General features: G+C 49.1%; 1 long non-coding RNA gene across 1 annotated transcript; it reads left to right on the top strand.

Moving 5' to 3' along the window:
• The first annotated feature begins 27 nt into the window (after window positions 1-27).
• Window positions 28-21,436, top strand: LOC146871840 (uncharacterized). Its single transcript, XR_014981158.1, has 2 exons — window positions 28-230; window positions 18,273-21,436. It is a non-coding gene; the product is annotated as an uncharacterized LOC146871840 (long non-coding RNA).
• Window positions 21,437-21,778: the final 342 nt, after the last annotated feature.

Raw genomic sequence — 21,778 nt, forward strand, 5'->3', positions numbered from 1 at the left:
ATCAGGGACGCAAGGACCAGGTCAGGCATAGCAGAAAAGGCTGGACGAAAGCAGGTCCACATTGTCAGCTGCTGGGAATCAGCCGGAGCAGGAGAACAGAGCAGACGCGGGAGAACCAGAGACGAGTCCGGAGACTGTTGCTGACACCAGATCCGAAGAAGCCGGAGAAGGAGACCCGGAGGCTCCTGAGGAGTGGACCGAAGATTGGTGGAGAGTTGCGGCAGAGAGGGGTACGTGACCTGGGCAGAGGGAAAACAGTGGTAGCGGGACAGAGGGAGGCCCTTTCCCGTAGGTGTTTTAATATCCCTTTTTAAATTGTATGCTTTACACCTGACCATCCCCACCAGAGCAGAGTGAGAGGGAGAACGGGGTGTTACTGGTCACCCACTGAGAATCATCGGTCATCTGACCTTCCTTTCTTTTCGGTTATCTTCCCCTATGCTTTTCCCCCATCTTTCCCTCACCCTTTTAGCCAGTCCTTCACACGGTGTGGTGGAAGTTGTAAGGGTCAAGGAGGACCTGTGTACTGACCGCTGCTTTTTGCTTCCTTTTTGAGAGCATGCTGAAACTCCGGGAACCGACCGGACTTCCTCAGAAGTGACGAGGACCCCTTTCGAAGCCTAGTACCCCAGATCTCGGTTGGAACCCGCCCAGCGTGTGATACACTCCTTTGCCTGTGCTGATCCAACAGGACTCCTTTTTATTTCCCTCCATCCTGACTTTGCCCTACCTGAAATATGTTTTGACTACATTCCTACTCACCAATCTGTGTTTCATACCCACAATAAATACCACAGTATTGATCCCATACGGCCTCCTCGCTTCTGTTTCCGCCCATCCCTCTGACAATTGGTATCAGAAGAGGGATCGGAAGAAATGGAGGCTGTAGTGGAAAAAGATGGCAGAAGGACAGGAGCGACTCGAAGATTATGGCACGGTTTCTGGAGACAGCAGAAACCGAGAGGGAAACCTTCCACAAGACCCTTACAGGACAGGGCCAAACCCAAGAAACCACCATAGGAAAGCTCGCTGAGGTACTCTGACAACCCCAGGGTTACACCGCCCCTCCTTCGGTGGTAGTTCAGAAGTATGTACAGGGTGAAGATCTGGATTTCTTTCTCTTCAATTTCAAGAGAATGCCACGAGCTCCCTGTGGCCAGAGGACAGGTGGGGACAGTACTTAGGACCCCTTCTCAGCAGGGACCTCCAAGCAGCCTACCTGGCCTCTAAACCCCTGGGAACCACTCCCGTCCGGATATCAAACGATGCATACTTGAACGGATGGGCATTGACGAAGAGAACTTTCGGATGAGGCTCCGTCATATCCGAGAAGGTCCACAAGAAAACCCCAGGGCCCTCTGCTATCGTATAAAAGATACAGCTGACCGATGGCTCAAACCCCTAACGTCCTCCAAGGAGGTTATATTGGAGAAAATATACCTCGAACAATTCCTCATCGTTACACCCTCCCATCCAGAGATGGGTTCACCAGCACGCAGATCTAACATTGGACAAAGCCGTAGAGGTGGCAGCAGCGTTTTTCAGGGCACAAGAGTTACAGAAAGGTAAAGAGGGGACCTGGAAACAACCCGGTAATCACCCTTTGAGAGCTCCCAGACCAACCCACTACCCTCGAAAGCCGGAAACAGTGACTGTGGTGCCTAACCTCATGCCACCAATCCCTAGGCCAACTGTTCCCTTAGGGCCCCAATGCTTCCATTGTTGTGCATTCAGATATATTGCGCTCGTCTGCCCACAAAAGGACAAACCTATGGAGGTTGGATACACGCGAGCCTGTATTGTACCCTAGAGGGAGATACCCATCCATTTCACTGACCAGTGGCCATCAACGCAGAACCCAGAAGTGCCCTGGTACCCACAGGATGCCGCCAGACCCTTATAAGACCTCAAGTTGTCCCCGGGGGACCACCAGTCACCACAGGTGTTGTCAATATCCAGTGTATCCACGGGGACAGTAAGGCCTATCCCATGACTAATGCAGCTATACAACACCAACCGACCCAAACCCCGGTAAACATGAAAGTGGGCCTCCTCCCTCACCTACCTGAGGCCGTTATCTTAGGAACCAAATACCCACATATACATACCCTGCTTCACGACCCCTGAAAGGAAGGGGCCGAGTGGAGAGAAGAGGCTCAGTTTACCTAGGCCCCAGATCCCGGTTGGAATCAAGGAAAAGATCGGAAGAGCAAACAACAAAGGATCAGGGAGAAGATAAACTGGAGTCCCGCCCTCTGACACACACCACTCCTTCTCTTTGGGAATATGACAGGAACTTCCGCGCAGCCCAGTGAGAGGATAACACTTTACAAGAAGCTTGGAGGCAAGCGACTGAGCAATAAGACCCTCTCCAAGTAGGTCCGCAATTCTTTACCCGAAAGGGGCTGTGGTATAGAAAAGGGGGGGAAAACTTGCCTATCCAGTTACTGGTACCTCTTCCCTTCCGGGAGAAAGTTCTATACCTGGCCCATAGCCACTTGTTGGGCTGATATTTCGGGGGAGAAAAGACCGAAAAAGCCATACTAGAATGGTTTTACTAGCCAGGCATTTATCAGCAAGATAGGAAGTACTGTTGTGAGAGAGCAATTTGTCAGGAAACTAGCCACTACGTCCCACCCCGGGTGCCCCTGAGACCCCTACCCATGATTGACGTCCCCTTCTCTAGGGTTGGAATGGATATCATCGGCCCCCTCTTACCCTCCCGTAGTGGTTTTCGCTATGTTTTAGTCCTAGTTGACCATGCTACATGATTTCAGGAAGCTGTTGCCCTCAGACAACCCAACACTACCCAAGTGGCCAAAGCCATGATCAATATCTTTGCACGCGTAGGATTTCCAAAGGAAATACTTACCGATCAGGGAATGCCCTTCACCTCCTAACTCATGAAACAGGTGTGTCAGCAATTAATGATCAAGCAGATCCGCACTGCCGCCTACCACCCCCAGACGGACAGTCTGGTAGAGCGATACAATGCCACCCTAAAAACCACCTTGAGAAAACTGCTCAACCTAGAAGCCCGAAAATTGGAAGAGATGTTCCCCTTAGCTTTGTTCGCAATTAGATGTGGAGAGCAAATAATTCTAGGCTATTCCCCGTTCGAACTGCTGTACGGGAGGCCGCCACGTACCCTTATGGCTATGGCCAGAGAGGAATGGGAAGAGGAAACAGACACCACAAAACCTCTGTTGGAATATGTGGCCTGCCTTAAGACACAGCTGAACCAGGTACGAGACATCGTACGGGCCAACCTGAAGCACTCTCAAGTCGCTCAAAAGAAGCAATATGATAAAACCACCAAAGAATGGTCCTTACAAGTAGGCAACCAGGTCTTATTACGCCCAACCTCTAAACATAAACTACTGAGCCAATGGCAAGGTCCCTTTAAAGTGGTAGACAAGGTAACCCCGGTCACTTATAGGATAGAAATGGATCCCTCTGGTAACCGCACCCAGGTCTCTCACATTAACCTTTTAAAAAAATGGGAAGGCCCTGCCCCTGTTCTGTTGACAGAAGCTAAAATCCCTGGCTGAACAAAGCATAGACCCTGATTTGCCTGAATCCCTCAAACAAGAACTGAAAGAGGTGTTACATCCGGTACGAGAGGTGTTCTCCCTAGTGATGGGCAAAACCACCCTTGTGGAGCATGAGATACACACCAACCCCAGAAAAACATTTCGCTTACAGCCCTACTGTATCCCCGAAGCCAGGAGAGAAGCTGTTGACCAAGAGGTCCTTCAGATGTTGAAGCTAGGAATTATTGAACCCTCCAAGAGTGAGTGGTGCCCACCCATAGTGTTGGTGCCCAAACCTGATGGGTCAATACGCTTCTGTATCGACTTTAGGGATGTGAACAAGATATCTCAATTTGACGCTTATCCCCTCCCTAGAGTCGAAATTATAGAAAGACTCAGGAAAGCCCAATACATTAGCACTCTGGATCTTTGCAAGGGCTACTGGTAGGTGTCCCTAAGAACCCAGGACAGAGAGAAGACAGCCTTTTGCACACCTAAGGGATTGTTCCACTTCAGGGTATTGCCCTATGGGTTGCACGGGGCACCCGCAACCTTTCAAAGACTCATGAATAAAATGCTACAACCCCATAAAGAATACTCAGCAGCTTACCTAGATGACGTAATCATCTATAGTGACACTTGGAGAGAACACCTCTATCACCTGACCCACGTTATTCAGACCCTAAGAGAGGGCAGGTTAACCATCAACCCAACCAAGGGGTCCATTAGGATGTCGGGCGGTGGCACCACCGCGGTGCTGGCAGTGCAGAAAAATTAATTTTTCCGCCCACGAGCAGCGGTCCTCAGGTCCGCCATATTAGTATGACCGAACATAGCCCATTTCCCGACTGCCGCGGTGTGACGCGCATCGCCATCAAAGTGCGCCCACCACCGCGGCGGTGGGAGCCAATGGAGACACTCCGCCGTGCGGAATGACGTCCGCCCCGCTCCACAAATCAGGATGCCCCAAACAAGCAGATGCACCGCAGCGGAGAAACCGCCCAACCGGGGACGGCGGAAGCTCGACTGCAGAATGCAAAACCAGAGTCCCGGTCCACACCACCCGGTCATGACCGCCATGGATCCAGCTCCACACGTTTTTCCGGTGCTGTACCTGCTACATCACCAGCAACTCATGGACCGCCGCGGACGATGCCGCAGGTACGCAATAACACAACACTCAACACATGGGCTGACACAGGGTCCAAATCCACATCACACACCCTGGTGGGGACAGGGACACATCCACAAGGGCACCCACCTGCCACCAAGTCACCCCTCTGCATCCTGGACACACAGCTACCACCCCCATGCAGCAATGTCCGTCACGTCACCGCTGCGGTGAACACTAGGAAATACATGCTCACAATGCAGAAGGCAGGGCCAGTGCCAGGCATGTGCAGGGCACAAAGACCACAGGGCCACACTCCCTCCTACCACACACTAGCACACCCCATGAAGGCACATGCCATGTGCCCCTCCTGTGTACCCCATGCACAACAACAAGCCAGGTCAATACACACCCTGCACCACACAACAAACAACTAGGGAGACAGACACTGCAGGAGTGGCTGCACAGGAACACACAGCACAGTAGCACAGGGCCAGGGAAACACACACACCACCACACTCAGGGAAACAAAAATGAGGACAAGCACCAAATGATCACATACAAGGAACAAGCATCCAAATGGACACACAGCCTGCATAGTCATACCTACATACCACAGACTGACACACAGACACAGACACACCCCACATGCCAACAGCAATGGAGCACAACAAATAGGAAAACCAAAGTGGGCTGCACGCAAATGGAAGGCCATGGAGACACACAGCAAGCATGTGTACATCACATGCAAGACAAGGAACAGAAAACACTCTCCGACCATCAAAGCACACATGGCTGGTACAGTCAGTGAGGTCAAACCACAGACATCACAGTGCAACAACACAGGGAGACAGCAAGGCAAACAATGTATAGGCACAAGGATGAAAGGAAGGACCTGAAGTCAAACTGTGAACAGCCACACATCTATACAACTTCTTCACAGGAGTGCACCAGCAGCACTACACACAGGGCCCATTGACACATTCCATGACTGACAAACACCAGTTGGAATCTACACACATATTCCCCCCCTCACACCAGCAGCACACAACACCAGTGTCAAACACACTGAAGGGTGGTAATACTTTCCAGGCAATACACACACAATCACACACCCTGGGGGTAGCCACAAACATCACACACACACAGGGATGCCACAACAAATGTCTGCACAAAAACAACACACAAACACACAACCCAACAGAAACACACACAGAACCACAACAAACACAGACATGCCCTGTGCAGCTAAACTGTGGAAAGGCAATGGGAGCACATACACAACAGGAGTGCACAACATCATCACTCAGGAACAATGCACAGACAACATACCACAACACACACAAGCAGTGCACCATCACGGAACAGCACAGCCACATCAAACAAACAGATGCACAGGCAAAAAAATCACATAGCAAACACAGCAGGACATCAGAGGATGCACACCAGGCAATGACAAGGCAACAGACACACACAGCACTGCATGCACAACAAGCAGTGTGTGCACACCAAGCATGCCAGCCACACAGACACAACAGTGACAGAACAGCAACCCACACAACACCATACAGCACAGCACAAAGACAACAGCACACCCAGGAAGTGAAGCAATAACACAGCCAACACACATACATCCAACACAACACCAACAGATGCACAAGTCTGGGACACAAAGGTGGAAACAACTTGACCAGAGAACTGGGCAGCACACACAGTTGAACTGCATAGGAGCAATCACGACTGACAAACAGCACCAGAACATCACATACAACCCATTGGTGAAATGCCCTGAGTGACACATTGACCCTGGCCAAAGAACTGCACCACAAAGCACAGTGTCACAAATGAAGTGATGGGGAGGCACACACACATGTAAACCGAGCTGACACCAAAGTGAAGTGTACTGCATGTCAGTAGGGGACATGGCAGGAGTGTACCATACACAAAGAGAGGGAGTGCAGACCCACAATGGGTAGGCAGCTGAAGCACAGATAGGGGATGGTATGACAACACACACAACATGACACACTGGAGGTAAGAAGGCACCATGTGACAGCAATGCATGAGAAAACACAACCACAATGGCAGTGTGGAACAGCAGGTCTGCACAGTCCCCACAAACGGCAACAAGACACATGGATGTGCAACAAAACACAAGACTGACTTGCCAGTCACACACTCTGCATACTCACAATTGACAAAAACAACAAGTAGGAGTCAGCCAGAACTGCAAGGACACACCAAGACACTGCACAACATACAACTCACACATGTGCATACAACCACATCCACAGGGCTGAACAATCAAAACAACAGGCATACAATCCTGGGTGACACGTGTGTAGTTGATAATGCAGGGGCATGCACACAAACACTCCCCACAAACTCACCCCCTCAACACTGCACACTACCTGACCATCCAAGAGCACACATGGAAAGTAAGCCATGGGACTAGGATGACTGGCCATCACAAGATGACCACACACATACACCACTGGGCACACATAAAGGAAGAATACACATACATGATGACCCTGGCCAGCCTGCCTGCAATACTGTGTGCAGAAACCCCCAACCTGACATGTGTACAATATAGCAATACCAAAGGAAATGATGGACGGAGTGTTGAGCATTGCAAGCACTCACCCCCAGTCAACTGATCTGGGTTTAATCCACCACCGTTCTTTAGCCCACTCTGCCACCCCAGTTCAGACATGGCCATATGCAAATCAGTCTGACCCTGTGCCTCATGGGAACAGTCCAGCCCGAACTGCCAAGCCATGTCTTCTCTGGACCGGAAACAAGCTTCCTAGGACCAGTTTCTGGCATTTCAGCCGTCATCAGCCAGGCTTGCTTGAATCCAGTGGCAAAGTGAGCAAGGGACTCACAATGTACAATATAGCCAACATGAACAAATTAAGTAAATGACAACTGCTTCCCATTGAAAATTGACACCATTGCCCCCACAAGTATCTGGGACAAGAAGAACTGAAGACCCTGTCACCCCTGAAAGAAAATTGAGTAAGTGAGCCCAAACATTGACTATGTTGAAGTGGCACACAGACCATGTGGCACAGTAAACCATATATACACAGCAAAAAAACTTTATTTAGTAAGGACACTGACAAAATAGACAACAGGAGTGACTGTCTTTATTCACATATTGCACAGATAGGCACCATGAGAAGAGAAGAGCAAGGCACAAAATGCAGAGCATGTCCATGAGAAGCTGCACAGGCAAGGTCAAAACAGCAGTGATCAACAAGGCCAGTGGCCAGGGCAGAGTGCAGAGTATGTCCATGAGAGGTTGCACAGGCAAGGGCAAAACAGCAAGTCCAGTGGCCAGGGCAGAGTGCAGAGTATGTCCATGAGAAGCTACACAGGCAAGGTCAAAACAGCAGTGAACAACAAGGCCAGGGCAGAGTGCAGAGTATGTCCATGAGAAGCTGCACAGGCAAGGTCAAAACAGCAGTGAACAACAAGGCCAGTGGCCAGGGCGGAGTGCAGAGTATGTCCATGAGAAGCTGCACAGGCAAGGGCAAAACAACAAGTCCAGTGGCCAGGGCTAAGTGCAGAGTATGTCCATGAGAAGCTGCACAGGCAAGGGCAAAACAGCAAGTCCTGGGGCCAGGGCAGAGTGCAGAGTATGTCCATGAGAAGCTGCAAAGGCAAAACAGCAGTGAACAACAAGGCCAGTGGCCAGAGCAGAGTGCAGAGTATGTCCATGAGAAGCTGCACAGGCAAGGGCAAAACAGCAAGTCCAGTGGCCAGGGCAGAGTGCAGAGTATGTCCATGAGAAGCTGCACAGGCAAGGGCAAAACAGCAGTGAACAACAAGGCCAGTGGCCAGGCAAGAGTGCAGAGTATTTCCATGAGAAGCTGCGCAAGGAATGTGTGCGACTGTACCTTTCCATGGTCAGCAACACAGTCAGTGGGTAACAATGTGCAGTACAGGCCTATGTGTCTGAGAGCCAGGTGTGTGAGGGTGACTAACACTCAGACTTGGCTGTCAGGCGGACTGGGAGCTGGCTGTGTCTCGGGGACTGTCGGGGCAGTTGACCATGGAGAGAGCGGAATAGCTGAGGTAGAGGTATCGGTGGCTTGGCAAGCCAAAGGGCTCCTTGGACCAGGTGGTGTAGTGGCATGTAGAGGTGGAGTCATGCAGACGGGAGACACGGTGTGGCTGGGAGATTGTGGAGGGGTGCCGTTCCACTTCTTGGGGATCCAAAATGGCTTGACTAACTCTGGATCAATGGGAAGTGGTGTGGACACAACAGGAACACTCACCACCAAAGCTGCATCAGGTGCAGACGCTGGCACCCCCTCTGGTGATGTGCTGGACCCAGCGGAACGCTTTTCCTGGCTTCCCCTCTGCCCCCTTACTCTGTTTACTAGGTGTCACCCCTACAGTGCCCTCCTTTTCCTGCTTCACTGGGCTTGGAATGGGAGTCGAGGTGGTGGGTAAATCTGCCTTGGAGCCCTTCCTAGTTGTACCCTTGGCATGCACCACCTCCTTGGTGGGCACAGACACTGGATGCTTCTCTTTGCGAGATGCTTTAGGGGCAGATGAGTCCTTGGATGGGGATGCCTCTGAGGCATGTGTGCCTGAGGTCTGCTGCTTTGCTTTTTGTCCCCTGGTGTTGCCTGACGGGCTTTTCTCTCTGCGCTGGCTTGGTCTTCTGTGGGAATGGTGTCTGCGCCCGGGACCACTTGGGTTGCTGCTGCTGTGTGCTTCGTGTGCCGTATCGTGACTTTGATGTAAGTGGACCATGGTCACTATTGTCAGACGTGGCCACTACCAGGGGGGTGGACAAAGGGACCGGAGCTGGACTGTGAGTATGTGCCTGTTGAAGGGCAGACGTCACTGTTGAGGACAAAGCCTGGACAGTCCGGTGCAGCCCACCCACGTCTGAATGTATGCCCTCCATGAAAGCAACTACCTGGGCCAATTGATTGTCGTGGTCAATGAAGGCATTGAGGAGAGCTGTTTGGCCTACACACAGATGGCGCAAAAGGTCCACAGACTCAGCACTGATGGAATCAGGGGGGACAGGGGCAGGGGCAGAAGTGCCAGGGGTGAAGGACACTCTTCCCCTCTTACTGAGGCGGACATGGACAGCACCAGAGGAAGTGGCTGGGAGGGTGGGCACTGGCCGCTGTGTGGTGGAAGACGATGCAGAGTCCCCGTTCCCTGTGCCCGCCAACATGGATGCATCCCCGCTGGCATCCGATGATGTGGTGCTTTGCGTCTCAGGCTGGGATTCCTCCAGCAGACTCCTGTCCCCCTCTGAGGCGCTGGTGACATCTGTGTCACTGGGCTCCTGTGCAGCTGTTGTGCTAGTTTCACCCCCACTGGTGTCCGTCTCCTGTCCCTCCGTGACCAGAGGAGATGCTGCATGAGAGAGAGAGATGTAGGGTCAGGTCAGTGACAGCAACAGAACAAACCTATGCAAGCAATGCATATCAAAAGATGACCAAATCTACATGTTCCACACCACCCTGTGCAATCACATTGTGCCAACTCACTATATGGACTCAAACAGTGTGTGGAAACTGGAAATTCAGGCATGAGTGAGCCATGTATTGACCACACAGCACAACACCCTGATTGTGGCTCTATTCAACCACACACACAACTAGCTCTGAGCACACCTAGGGACATGATGGGGGCACACTACTTGTTGCCAATGACAGATCTGGATGGAACAGGAGGGAACAACACAGACACAGACTACAACATGACAGTCCACAATGGCCATTAGCCCATGCCACCCACCATGTTGTACTTTGGGGACAAAAGACTGGTGCACATTGTTGTCAGATGTCTAGGCCTCCCCAATCTGGGTGCATGCAATGGACGCATTGATGAAGGCACAGTCAGATCGAGCACACTGCCGTTCCCTCCCATGGGATTCCCAAGACTACCCCAATGCAGAAGAAACCTGAAGAGCACAACTCAGAATGCAATGTGAATGCACAGCATCCAAATCACCTTTGTAAGTACAGGTAGGGCAAATGCATGACACCGGCACCCAGCCCAGCAGCCACTTACATGCCACAGCATCACACTACCAACATTACATAGGCCAGCGCTAGCACAGGCTCTGTAAACATGCAGCCACTCCCAGCCAAAGTCACCCTCCCCAAATGCTCACCCCTGGCTTGCTGCTGATGCTCCTTCAAACGTGCATCCAGCTCAGGCTGTGTCACCGCCAAGATGCGCCCCATTAGTGGTGTCATGCTGCGCCATGCCAAATGTCCAGTGCGAGGAAGCAGCCCCAAGGTCATCTCCGCCACGTTCTTTGCCAGCTGGCTGATGTCGTCCCATCTCTTGTGGCAGTGTGTGCGCCGTCGGTTTGAGTCTCCAGAGCTCGCACCTTCGCTGCAATGGCCCTCCACACGGCTCTACGCTGGTGTACCTTGAGCTGCAGGCATGGGAGACAAGAGGGGTGATCAGTGACAAAATGTTATGTACAGACACCTATCAGTATAGCAGCAAGATACAAACATCACATATCCAACTGAGGTTCCGTGGAAACTGACCCCATGTTTCTGAGCTAATGGTACCGTGACGATCCTGGCATTAGCGAATTGCAAATAATGAGTCTAATATAAAGCAAGCGTTTTCGCAACGCTGCACTGAAGGATTCGTCATGTATTACTGATTCTTGTGCTCGAACCTACGGGTTCCATTTCGAGCACGACGTCCATTTTGTATCATTGCCCTCACATAGTCGGTGAATGAGCGATGTCCGAACAATGACCCTGATTAGGTAACCTCGAGGGCACGTAGTCCCTAGTGCGCGTTCTGCCGACTTCTGCATGACTTGGCGAAAGCTGACCCCGTCGCCTGAGGCGGACCCTGCCGTACTGGTTTTCTGTCCTGTCCTGCCTGAGCCAAGCTACTGACCCTGACACAATAGACCACGCTTCTTTTATTAGCCTACGAATATGTCTTATCTGACTCTTCTATTTTCTGCATCTGTTCCTGCTTTTCCCTTTAGCCTTTTATGATGAGGAGGTGACCAATTTTATTATGGGGCGGTCCGGCCTTTCAATAGAGGGATGTCAGAAACATGTGATTGAAGGCCAGACACCTGGAGATGGGAATGTGATATTGTGTGATCTTATTGTTTGGAATACAGAAACTGGAATAATTGTAAACTCGCAGGAATGTTTGCCCGAAGCAGAATATTCAGTATTTAAGGAGCGATCTGCTTTGTACAAATTGAGCAGTCTCCTTAGAATCTATCTTGCATGATACTTCTGTGACTTCTGTTCCTGACTGCAGTCATTAAAGACGATCTTTTGACGCCAGAGGAAGAACCCCGTGTCTCTGTTAAGTACGCCAAAACAGGTGAACCCAGAAGGTTTCAGGTGTTGTCCCCTGGCACCGCTGGGTCTTAGAAATTGCCCAGTCCTTCAGTTGGCGCCCTAGCGTGGTGCGACATCGAGCGGTTCCGGTCCTAGCCTGAAGATTGTGAGGAGCTTCGTGTGAAATTTCCGAGGGAGGTGCACCCCACTTCATCGATCCATGTATGTTGCATAAGTGGTCCGAAGGTCTTTTTCCGCGAAGGTTCCCGCTTCCAGACGGCTGCAAAGGACTGGCGCCCTGACTGTCGACCTGTTTTGGAGCCTGGCGTAGTCCTTAGTACGGCGAGACGATAGACGGGTCTTCCTGGTGACGTCATTGATCTTTCAGTTAAGTATACGTGGGTCGCTTCCAGTCCTTAGGTTTAACTCGAGTTCTTTGGTCCTTAGTTTTGGTTTGCATGGTTCCATTGCATTTGGTTTATTTGGTAGCTGCAGTTCCCAAAAACCGAGGGTCTCGTACATTTACGAGTGTATCGATAGAGATAGCCCCTTGAAGTTTGAAACTCTGTTAGTGAGCGAAAATGCCTAACCGTAGTCTTGGTTTCTTGTCTTGGATGTTGCAACAAGGATTCCCGATTGGAGGACTCTTGTCCGATACCTCCGGTTTGATCTCCGACTTATGAGCTCTATTCGAAGCATGGTGTGGGCCCTATCACGTATAACGAGGTATGGGTCCACTATACGAGGAAAGATGGCCATTACATGGTAGTTTTGAAACTGCAATTTTGGATAATTTGGAGGCGAAGTTATTTAAGAAGAAAGCCCGGCCGGCGATGTTTGACTCCTTTCGTCTATGGTGCAAAGAAGCCAAGCAGAAAGAAATCAAACAGGCTAAAAAGGATAAGCGAGAAAAAGGTGTCTCGATTATGCAAGCTGCTAGGCAGTTTAAGGAAGATGAAGAAGAGAAAGCGACCGAGATTTTCACTAGACAACATAGCATGGCAATTGATAAGTGCTACCCTGTTTTGCCATCATGTCCCGATTAAGCCAAAAGAGGACCCTGAAAAGGATCCTCTGATGTCTTATTTACTGAAGTCACCACCTCCTTATGTACACAGCGCTACAGCCCTTTTTGTTCCCCCTGCTGTACAACCGGCTGCTGGTCAGCCAGTGGTAGTTCCTCCCCCACCTCCTGTTCCTCAGCAAGGTTATGTTCCTCCGGCACCCCCTCTTCCTGGGTTGCCTTTTTCATCATTAACTGCTACACCTCACCTTACTGCGCCTGTCACTCCTGTTTCTGTTACCCCTTTTGCTCCTTCGCTTTCGCTGAATGCTGTTTCTCCCGCCCTTCTGTCTACTTCACCTTCCGCTCGTCGGCGAATAACCGACACTGTCCCTAGTTTTCTGTCTCCTCTTTTTGGGTCGCTAATTGCGCCCGTCGTTTCTGACTCCATGCAGAGACGTAGCCAGCTCCCTGAGTCTAGGGAACGAGCATTATTAGATTCGATGGCTCATAGATGGATTTTGAAACCCGATAGGTATAGTTGTCGTATAGTTTACGATACATTTTCCCAGTGGAATGAACCGACTCAGAGATGTGTGTTTGAGGAGATGTGTAAGTTGTTGCGAGACGAATGGGACAACGACGAATTAGACTCAGCCCCTGCTGAAATGCTCGAACTCCAGAGTCAATTTGCGAAAGGTATGATTGTGGGCTCTGATGCTAGACATGCGTTGGAATGGCTTCTTGCCTATAGGTCTGTATTACCGTCTAGAGTTTTGTTTGCGAATGATTCCTCGGCAAAGAAGACGTTAGGACAGTATCCTATGAGAGAGGTTCCGCCAGTATGGCGTGATGCAGTACAGGCTGATGCAGGGAGAGGTATTGCGGCCGCTCCGGCACATTTTCAGAGAGTTTGGATACATGTCCCATGGAAAAGGTCTGAAGTACTAGCATTAAAACAGACTTTGCCAGACCCACGTAAGAATCCCGCTGGTTACTATAAAGAATTGTCCCAGACAGTAGACGCCTGTATTATGAACATTGCAGATATTGAGATGTTGTTTGGCAATGTAGTGCCACAACCAGTATGGGCGAAAATCCGCCATGAGGATCATCCGAACGAGTTAGGTGGTATCTGGACTGCTATTTTAGCGGCGGATGCTCTCCAAGTAGGAGGTGCAAAACCTGAACCCCTAGTAGCTGAGTTACCAGGTAGGATAGTTAATCTAATGAAGATGCTGATGCCAGCGTTGAGAGTAAACTGGGATAAATTGTCGGCCTGTAAGCAGAAGAAGGATGAAAGTGTGTCCGACTTTTTCACGCGATTTGAGGAGACTTTTGTGGACCACAGCGGCCAAGATATGAGTTCAGAGGTAGGCCAGAGACTATTTGTTGATAAGTTTGTGTTTAACTTGCTGCCTGACTTGTGCAACAAGTTGAAAGACTCAGCAAGTGCTTGGGCTGTCTCTTCAACGGCTCAGATTCTAGCCACAGCCCAATATTACGAGAATAGAGATAAGGAAGAAAAAGAACGTGAAGAGAGGAAAACGAAGGACCTGAAGACTAAGGTGTTGTTGCAGCAGGCGTATCCGCCTCGCTCGAATCAGAACGATTCACAGCAACGTACGCAATTTCAGCAACAGATACCGTTTCCGAGAGTACAACTGAGACCGGAGTACCTCGTTTCTAGGCCATTGTTGTAGGGATTGAATCAATGTGCATACTGCAAGGAAGAGGGTCATTATAAGAACGAGTGCCCTGCTCTGCGACAGCGTATGAATGGTGTGCCAGTTCAGAGAGGTCGTGGTTTCCAACAAATCTCTAGAGGTAGAGGACGTGGTGTCACGCCTTCCCAGAATGAGCGTTCTCTTCCATCACAAAGTTCTCTTAATTGTTTTGACCAATCGAAGGTGCAATCTGATAGATCTCCGCAGTACCATGTAGATGACTACTATGTCGAGGGCGAGAGTACTGCGTATAATGACTGCTTGGATAGCCATGGACAAAGAGAGGGAGTAGTGTCAGTTCCATTTGATCAGAGTGGGCCTTACGTTTCAGTAGCTTTATCAAGTGTGGTTGAGCCTTTTCTGTTGGATACTGGTGCGGCAAAAAGTTCAATCAAACATTCTAAACTCCCTGGCGCACCCTTGTCTGGCTTAACTAATGTCTCAGTGGGATTCTCTGGCGCCCCTGTTCATAATCCAGTCTCTAGTCCTTTGTCCCTTTCAATTGGACCATGTAAGTTAGAAGCACTGTTGATTTTGACTACTGGTTGTGGTGAGAACTTGCTGGGTTTGGACCTGTTGAAACGATTGTATGCGACATTGCATTGTTCCCCATCGGGAGTACAACTTACATTGGGCAGGAAAGTGTTCTCTCCTATGTATGTGGCGACAGATAGGCTTCCACAAGAATTGCGTTCGCTCCCCGAATCTCTTTGGGCTACGGGCCCTAATGATGTGGGTCTTCTGGAAATTCCCCCATATGTTGTTCAGCTCAGACCGAATGTCAGGTTACCACGAATTCCGCAGTATCGAATTTCGAGCGATGGTGAACGAGCACTCTTAGCGATTATCCACGATTAGATCCAGAAGGGTGTGATCGAAGAAACATGAGATAACGTGTGTAATAGTCCTGTTTTGCCGATTTTGAAACGTACCGATTCTTCCCAATCTCCTGTGTATCGTTTCGTAATTGATCTTAGAGAAGTAAACAAGATTGTGGTTCCGCAGTTTCCTGTGGTTCCCGATATCACAGCTTTATTGACATTGATTCCTGCTTCAGCTACCTGGTTTTCGGTGATTGACTTGAAGAATGCCTTCTTTAGCATCCCGATAGCAGAAGAGAGTAGGGACATTTTTGGTTCCTCCTTGGGTGGTCGTAGCTTCAGATTCAAGCGCGCACCTCAAGGTTATTGTGAAAGTCCTTCGATATATAGTCAGGCTCTGAAAAGCCAGCTTGATACCTTTGTATTGCCTGTCGGGCTGCTTTGATCCAGTACGTAGATGATCTTTTAGTGGCTGCTGATGACAAGACAACTTGCAAAGCAGCTATGATATCTTTGCTACAGCATTTGTCCAATTTACATCACAAGGTGTCACCTTCTAAGCTGCAATATTGTCGCCAAGAGGTAACCTATTTAGGTCATCTCTTGTCAAAGGAGGGAAGAAGGTTGACCCCAGAACGAATTAGAGCAATTGCTCAAATGACTGTGCCAAACACTCAAAGAGAAGTACGTGCCTTTTTGGGTATCGCATCATACTGCAGACAATGGATCCCAAATTTTTCGTTGTTAGCAAAGCCTTTGTTAGCTCTCACGTGCAAAGATGTTTCGAATCCTCTGCCATGGTCTGGTGACTGCCAGAAGAGTTTTTCTGAGCTACGCGATACGTTGTGTTCAGCTCCTGTGTTGGGTACCCCCGACTACAGTAAACCATTTACACTATACGTTCATGAACGAGAGGGTTGCGCGTTGAGCGTGTTGACACAACAATTTGGTGATAAACAGCGTCCGTGTGCGTATTTTTCTTCGACCTTAGATCCAGTAGCAAGAGCATTGCCGAGTTGCCTTAGAGCGACAGCGGTAGCTGCTGTGTCTATTCGACAGTCTGCTGGTCTGGTCATGAATAATATGTTAGTGATAATGGTTCCACATGCAGTAGATACTTTATTGAACAGTACAAAAACTCAACATCTCACGAGTGCTAGGTTGTCAGGCTATGAGCTGACACTCTTGGCAAGTCATATTCAGATTAAGAGATGTAATGTGTTGAACCCAGCCACATTGTTGCCGACTACTGTAGAATCGAGCGATTCAGAACCACATGATTGTTGTTTGCGAACTGAAGAAGAAACGATGGGTCGGATCGATTTGAAAGATACCCCGTTGTCAGATCCGGATGGTACTTTGTATGTGGATGGTTCGTGCTTTAAGTTGTCGAACGGTGATGTGACTGCCGCGTATGCTGTGACGACATTGAGTACGGTTGTTGAGACTGCGAGAGTAAGTCAGAATTCTGCACAAGCTGCAGAGTTAATTGCGCTGACGAGAGCGTGCGTTTTGGCCGAGGGAAAGAGAGTGAACGTCTTTACCGATAGCCAGTATGCGCTTGGTGTTGCACATAGTTTTGGACGATTATGGAGAGAGAGAGGATTTTTGACGTCCCACGGGACAAAAATACAGCATGGACAATTGGTGAATGAGCTTCTGGAATCACTTACTTTGCCAAAGCAAGTTGCGATAGTGTAGTGCTCATCGGAAGGTCACGGATGATGTTGGTCGTGGTAATGCATTTGCAAATGAGATTGCGAAAAAGACGGCAAAGAACATGACGAGTCGAATGTATGTTGCAAGTTCTGCAAGATTGGTTACGGATGCTGGAATGTGTGAAGACATGATTGAGAGTGTGAAGTCAATTCAGAATGAGGCTACTGAGAGTGAGAAGAATGTGTGGAAAGACCGTACGGGTAAATTGGATTCGACTGGTTGTTGGATCGATCTGTCAGAACATCAAAGATGGATGTTACCTGATGCGTATGTGCTTGCAGTAGTTACAATGGCACATGGAATGGCACACATTAGTGCGAAAGGAATTTGCAAGTTGTTGGCCCCGGTATGGAAGAATGATGGAATTTCTAAGTGTGCGGAGAGGGTGGTTAAGAATTGCATGGTGTGCCTGATGCATAATCCTGGCAAGGGAACTCCAACTCCAGCTGGTCATTTTGCTCCCCTGACTTGTCCCTTTGAGGTTATCCAATTAGACTTCATTCATATGGAAAGGTGTAACAACCTTAAGTATGTCCTTGCTGTAGTTTGTGCATTTTCACGATGGATGGAAGCCTACCCCTTGAAGGATAATACAGCCCTGTCCACAGCCAAAGTCCTTCTCAAAGAGTTTTTCCCTAGGTTTGGCATGCTACGGATTGTATGGTCGGATAACGGAAGTGAGTTTGTGGGAAAGGTCATGAAGAGCGTGTGTGTGGGTTTGGGGATTAGACAGAAGTTCCATAGTGCAAATCACCCACAGTCCGCAGGTCTTGTTGAGGGTTATAACGGGACTCTGAAATTGAAGTTAGCCAAGATCCAAACGACCACTGGGTTGTCATGTCCAGATGCATTGCCTCTGGCTCTTCTATCCACTAGGGCGACTGTTCACTCTCGAATAGGGCTTAGCCCGTATGAAATTGTGTTTGGTCGTCCTGCAAACGTTTGGGGAGTCCCTAGACCTAAAGAATTCACCCAGCTCGAATATCCCATGTTGATCGATTACCTTTATGACTTGACTGCTAAACTAAGTGCCATTCATCAACAGGTTTTTGGGGCTCTGCCAAAGCCAACAGAGGGACCAGGACACAAGTTACAGCCTGGCGATTTCGTGGTCGTAAAGAACTTTGGGAAATCAAGAAGCTTGGAGCCAAGATATATCGGACCGTTCCAGGTCCTGTTGTCAACACGAACTGCTGTTCGATTGGCTGGAAGAAAGCATTGGGTACACGCTGCCCATACGAAACGTGTACCGCTTCCTTTACGGTATGACAAATGGATTAGACAGGGAATTGGCAATTCTGAGACAGAGTGTGTTCCTAGGCTTGTCCCGTTCAGCGATGCACAATTTAAAGGTCTTGAGTCTGCTAACCTGAAGAACACTGCTGCTTCACCTGGAACTGTGCCTTTGCCCCTGGATTCGAACATTACTCCGTTCAAACATTCACCTGAACAATTGAACACTGTTTCGCCATCTGGTCCCTTGTTCGAAGAACAGACACAACCTGGAAGACATCGTTACTCTTTACGCTCCCATTCCAAGGACTAATAAAGTGAATACCCTTTCGTGTTTTTCCTTTGCCCCCTCTGCCCTGACAACTCATCTTTGGACAATTGTATTCTCCTCAGCCAGGAAGTTTGCTGTGTGCGTTGTTTTTTTTTTTGTTTTTTTTTATATATTTAGAACCGGCCATCCGGGTTCGCCATAGGGCTGTGACGTGTGCCTAGTTTTGATTTGCAGGTTACCAGACGCTAGGTCGGTTGGTCTTTGGGAACTCCCAGGGCTAACGGACGCATTTCCGAACAGGTACAAACCAACCGCCACGGACGGCTCGAGTAGAGGATGGAGCTTCCTGCGCTGCGAGGTGTTAATACTATGATTGAGCGTAAAGTGAAATTGCATGAAATATTGCACAACAAATGTTTCCTGATCCAGTGTGCCCTAATGTTTTTGATTGTCTTGATAACTCTGATGGGTGGAATTGTCTTTGGTGCCCAGTTAATTTTTGTACCTACTATGTCTACGGTGCCTCCTCACGTTTCCTTTCCTGTTACGACTGCTTCTTCGCACTCTTTTCACCTTTTACCTGAACACGAACAAGCGAGACATTCTGAGTTCGTGAACAACTCATTTATTCAACTCCTGCACCAACACCAACTAGTGATGAATATGACTAATTGCTGGGTATGTGGTTTAATGCTGCATACCATCGATAAAGGTATCCCGTATCTAGTTCTGCCTTTTAGCTATAATGAGTCATCGTGGGAATTCCAGACTATGTTCCTCTTTGCGCTTGAGACCTATCCCCCGCGACCACCACGCTCCACAAGATATAGCTCTAGCAATAAAGCCTTGGTAAGAGGAGTTGCCGATATGAGTAGAGATATCGATGCATATTCTTCCATTCCTAAGGACGAGTTGCGAGCTTATGTGGGTTGGAATGCGACTGGGTATAGCATTAGTCTGGGTGAGAAACAGCGCAAGAGCTCGTCTCCGATTTGGGTCGTACCACACTTAGGTCGTTTTTGTTTGCAAGGCAATGGTCAGAATGCGAGAGCTCAGCTAGGGAAGAGTGACTGTACTGAAACGTACGTTTTTCCATCACAGTCTTCTCCTGCGTTTTTGGCTGCCAAGGGTACATACTTTGTCTGTTATGACCGAGCATACAAATGGTTGCCCCCAGATTTTTCGGGAACTTGTTATGTTGCTAACTTACTGCCGCCTACATTTACGGCTGCCTCTGATTATCACAAGGCCAGAATTGTGAGGGGCATTGTTAGTCAGGAAGACACTGCGGGTCAGGAAGTGGGAGACTTCCTCAAGGGTTTTCTGCCGTTTTGGGGACCTATGGTTAATAGTAGGAACCTGAGACAACTGACTCGTGTAGTTGAATCCACTGTTAATGTAACGGCTGGTGCCCTTGGTAACTTGACGGCTGAGCTTCAAGCGGATCGCCTTATGACGTTGCAGAACCATATGGTTCTTGATGTGGTACTTGCTGATCGAGGTGGAGTGTGTAAAGTGATCCGATCGAGTTGCTGTGTTTTTATTCCGGATAATGCTCCGACAGTTCATCAGGCCATTTCCAAGTTGCATAAGATCTCTGATTCTATACATATGGATGAAGGGGAGTGGTCGCTAACTGGATGGTTTTGGAGCCTATTATCTGCGTGGGGATGGAGGGTTCTGATGATCATTGGGGCTGCCTTAGCTCTCCTGTTTTCGTGCTGTCTCTGTGTCCAGTGTGGTCTTGCCTTATGTGGTCTTTGCGCCACAACGTGTGTAAGAAGGCCACCTGTTACTAGAGAGGTATTGATGGAAAGGATGATGCTTCAGCAACATCTCAGTGATTTGATGAAAATAGGTATCGACTCGGATATCGATTAGTGCTTGCCTATGTAAGGGCAAAAGGAGGGTCTGAGGTTCCGTGGAAACTGACCCCATGTTTCTGAGCTAATGGTACCGTGACGATCCTGGCATTAGCGAATTGCAAATAATGAGTCTAATATAAAGCAAGCGTTTTCGCAACGCTGCACTGAAGGATTCTTCATGTGTTACTGATTCTTGTGCTCGAACCTACGGGTTCCATTTCGTGCACGACGTCCATTTTGTATCATTGCCCTCACATAGTCAGTGAATGAGCGATGTCCGAACAATGACCCTGATTAGGTAACCTCGAGGGCACGTAGTCCCTAGTGCGCGTTCTGCCGACTTCTGCATGACTTGGCGAAAGCTGACCCTGTCGCCTGAGGCGGACCCTGCCGTACTGGTTTTCTGTCCTGTCCTGCCTGAGCCAAGCTACTGACCCTGACACAATAGACCACGCTTCTTTTATTAGCCTACGAATATGTCTTATCTGACTCTTCTATTTTCTGCATCTGTTCCTGCTTTTCCCTTTAGCCTTTTATGATGAGGAGGTGACCAATTTTATTATGGGGCGGTCCGGCCTTTCAATAGAGGGATGTCAGAAACATGTGATTGAAGGCCAGACACCTGGAGATGGGAATGTGATATTGTGTGATCTTATTGTTTGGAATACAGAAACGGGAATAATTGTAAACTTGCAGGAATGTTTGCCCGAAGCAGAATATTCAGTATTTAAGGAGCGACCTGCTTTGTACAAATCGAGCAGTCTCCTTAGAATCTATCTTGCATGATACTTCTGTGACTTCTGTTCCTGACTGCAGTCATTAAAGACGATCTTTTAACGCCAGAGGAAGAACCCCGTGTCTCTGTTTGTTAAGTACGCCAAAACAGGTGAACCCAGAAGGTTTCAGGTGTTGTCCCCTGGCACCGCTGGGTCTTAGAAATGCCCAGTCCTTCACAACGATATGTCTATCAGAGACTAGAGTACATCTCACATGGTACATCTGCATGGGAAAAGCTGATGTAAAAGCATGCAGGTGTGCAGGGGAACACAGTCCCTGCCCATCTCACACACATGCAGGATGCCAGCACTGAAACACCTATGTAGCCTGCCCACATCTCCAGTCCATTGTTGGGTTGAGCAACACATACATCACATATCAACCTGTGTTTGGAGGTAGACTCAC

This window comes from Triturus cristatus, chromosome 1_1 (assembly GCF_964204655.1).
Source record: "Triturus cristatus chromosome 1_1, aTriCri1.1, whole genome shotgun sequence".
NCBI classification, from domain to species: Eukaryota; Metazoa; Chordata; class Amphibia; order Caudata; family Salamandridae; genus Triturus; species Triturus cristatus.